A 3,646-nucleotide genomic window follows, 5' to 3' on the forward strand; every position below is an offset into this window, starting at 1 on the left:
TGTGTCACCATAAATATTTAATCGAATTTCCACGAAGATTTACTTAGCCCGGCATCGTTCAGGAAGTATCCCAGGGTCGCGGAAAATCTGAAAGATTCATGGAAACCGCTTTCCGTAGTCTTTCCGGATTAACGATATATACTCGCTAGCGGCAGTCTCTCGCGCGTCGTCGTCGCCGCCGCCGCCGCCGCCGCCGTCGCCGACTGGAGAGAAGGGATCGTTCCTCAGAAACCGGAAATGAGGCGGTCGTTCGTCCCGCGGATGGTTGAGCGAGACGGCGGAAAAGCGGGAATGGGGAATGTGGCAGATCTTTCGTGGAAGGGGGATGACGACGCGGAGTTTGCTAGTCGCCGCGATGGTAGCCGTTCGTCTCGATCGATGCGCTCGTAATTCCGACCGAGTCGCAAACGCTCTGCGAACGATCGATACCGCAGATTTTCCAACTCTTTCTGACTCTCTATCTCTTTTTCTCTCTCTCTCTCTCTTTCTCATGAGAATCGTGGTGGGCCACGGGACGAAGACTTCGAAAGGGCGAGCGAAGGCGGTCGCACGACGGTGGGAGTGGATGCGCTCGAAATTCCGCGTCAATCCGTGGAATTAAAAGCCCGAGAAGCGAATTTAAGTTCGCTCCACCTTTTCCCCCTATTCCGTTTTAGGAGGTAAAGAGCGAGGCGGGCAGCGGGAGACCAGGGGAGTGAGGGATCTATCTTCGAGGTTGGATGGTCTGGGGAGCTCTCTTGGTGGCTGAAACGCGTCGGACGACAGAGAAAGCGAGGGCTGTGGGGAGCGCGGGAGAACGCGAGGAGGGTGGCTGATAAGATAAGGGTGAGAAATCGCGGCGTTCCTGGATGCGGTAACATTAGACCGCCGCGCTGCCGTTCGACCATCCCCTTCTCTCCGTTCCTCTTTCCCCTTTCGGCGAGCGCCAAGGCGCTTTGGCTTAACCGCGGAGGTTAAAGTAACTCCCTTTACCTCCGCCGGCGCGGTATCGTTATGTCGCGCATGGGCGATATAGGTGGTACCCGTCGCTCGGATCTCCCGTGCATTGTGTGTGCGCGGCTCCGAGTTTCGGCCTTGGATCTGGCGAACTGGTTTAGAGAGGAGACGGTGTAGCGGCACCAGATTAACGGCGACTACGACAACGTAATGAACCGAGGACGGATCGCGCAGATCCGGGTTTACACCTCCCGGAGTGCTTACGCGGTCTATCGACCTGGCTTTCGTGCCTGAAATTCAAGGATTAAACGGCGTCTTCGTCGTCTTGAATATTTCACGGCACTATCCGCGACAATTCGAATCGCTTGTAACCGTTGACTTTGGATCGTGTGTGTGTGTTTAAGAATGAGTGTTCGAAACACGGCGGTAAGTATCGATCGATCTCTTCCTAGATGGGGGGGAGGTCGTCTATATATCCCGCGACCCTGTATAATTATGCCGTAGCTCTTAAGCTCGATTACGCACACGTCTGCTCGAGTTTAATTAGAGAAAGGATCGGTTAATCTCCCCCTTCAACGAGACGAGACTTTCGCGAAACGATACCGAGTTTGCCGCGCGCGCTCTTCTCTAAGAGAGCTGTTTCTTACACACACACACACCCACACACACACGTTATCTTTGCAACGGTCAAGCTATTTTGAGGATTTTAGTTTCGTTACGAGATAGAAATAGTATTGATTTTTTGTCCTCTCGCAGTTGCTTTTTTTTTTGTTTTTTTTTTTTTTGCGAATGCACAATATTCGAATTGCCGATGCGATCGTTATTGTCTGCGCGCAATGGATCTGAATTATTGATGTTAAAAGCGTAGGCGCGTCGTCTAATCTTTAATACCATCCGCGGGTTTTAGAATAAATGAGAGATGCGCGTCGAATAAAGGATTCAGTGGATTGTAAATAAAAACTATAAAATGTTAAAAAAAATGCGACTGTTGCCACGTCGTCGTATTACGAGAGTAAGTCGCGTGTGTCGAAATAAACTGAAGAGAAGCTGGAAAAGCTCGTGTAAATTTGCGTTATCGTCGATAACCGAGGCGCGAGCGTGGCTAATCGGTGAGAAGATGGCCGTGACAAATATTAAAGACCGCCACTCCCCGAACGGCTCTTATCTTAGATCGAAGCAGGAGAGAGAGAGAGAGAGAGAGAGATGATCGTGTACGGGGTGGTTTCCGTGGTCGAGCGAAATGGCCAAGCCAGTTCTTTACTCTCGTCGACGACGAGCACGTCTCGGGAATGTAAAAAGTAATAGGTCCCTGAAGCGCACTCGCTGATGTTACCGTCCCATGGTGACGAAGTATTTATCTATCTCCCGTCTGATTGGTCGTCAGGATGTATACGCGATAGATAGGTAGGTATCGATGCGCGTATATGAATACTGCAAAATAAAAAAAAAAAAAAGCGACGTGTTCGAGAACGATATTTTCACAAGGAGATAAATACCGGCAACTTGCCCGACGAGATGTTTCATCGATGTATATCTATACATAACGGGTACCGCTTGATTAAAAGCAAATTGAGAGATACATACATTTGACATGTCCGTGACGCGAGTGTTTGCGCGTTTCGAAGAGCTCCGAGCGAGAATATTTCGCCCGGAGTCTATTAAGATTTCGTTCTCATTAAGGATTTATTTCTCGAATCTGTTGCTCGTTTTGCGCGCGCGCGCGCGCGCGTAGCTCTTCACAGCCGACAGAATTAAATTTTAAGTTGTAATCGCGGATAAGGGCCTCGCAAAGAGAAAATGAGTGGAACTCGTAGATATTACAGCGAGTGAATTGAAATGAGCAAAAATTGCGGGAATTGTGTACCTTGTCGTCGACATCTCTCTCTCCCGCGCAAGAAAGAGCGAAGAGAAGATAACGGTCCCGTTGTGTCGGGACGAAAACGAGCAAAATACAAAGAGAGAAAAAGAGAGAGAGAAAAAGGGAGGAGGTAAGAAGGGAGGAGGAGAGAATGAAGAGTATTCGCGAGAAAAAGTAAACAAAAATTTTACAAGGCAAATTTGATCGCGACGGCAAAGTACACTTGCATAATAAATACGTTTGAATAAGAGCACGCAGACGCAGCGCGCGCGAGTAGTAATTATTATTATCAATTTATTATTATATATTTGAACGTTTGAATATTATAAATTATTTACGCGACGAATTTATTTGTCTTTTTATGCGGAAACCGACAAGGATTGATTATAAATCAAAATCTTTTTTTTTTTGTTTTTTTTTTGTGCTTTGTTAATTTTATTCCGCATGTTTATCGATGTGCTTGTTTCCATCAGGTTTTTCATTAAACGATCACGCGTGTGTGCGGACAAGAGAGATTTCGCAATCGTCACATTTATTACATTTAACATTTACAATACAATTTTCCGTCTCTAATCGATATCGGATTATTTATATTGGATTTTGCGAACGTTTATCAATACGCTTTATTTCTCAATTTTCAAATTGTTATTAATTACATCAGCGGGAGGAGGGGATAAATTCAGCCGAAAGTGTTTTATGCTGAAATCATCATCACTTGTTCGCCGTATGTGTTTACGAGCGTGCACAAGTGTCATAATATTGCTCTGTGATGTGTGTGTGTGTGTGTGTGTCGTCCGTGTCATTCAATTTACTTAAAGCGCACGTTTCCTCTGCGGAACGAAAAGTAGCGAG

The sequence above is a fragment of the Pseudomyrmex gracilis genome, unplaced genomic scaffold (genome assembly GCF_002006095.1).
Source record: "Pseudomyrmex gracilis isolate BER0280 unplaced genomic scaffold, ASM200609v1 scaffold_129, whole genome shotgun sequence".
NCBI lineage: Eukaryota > Metazoa > Arthropoda > Insecta > Hymenoptera > Formicidae > Pseudomyrmex > Pseudomyrmex gracilis.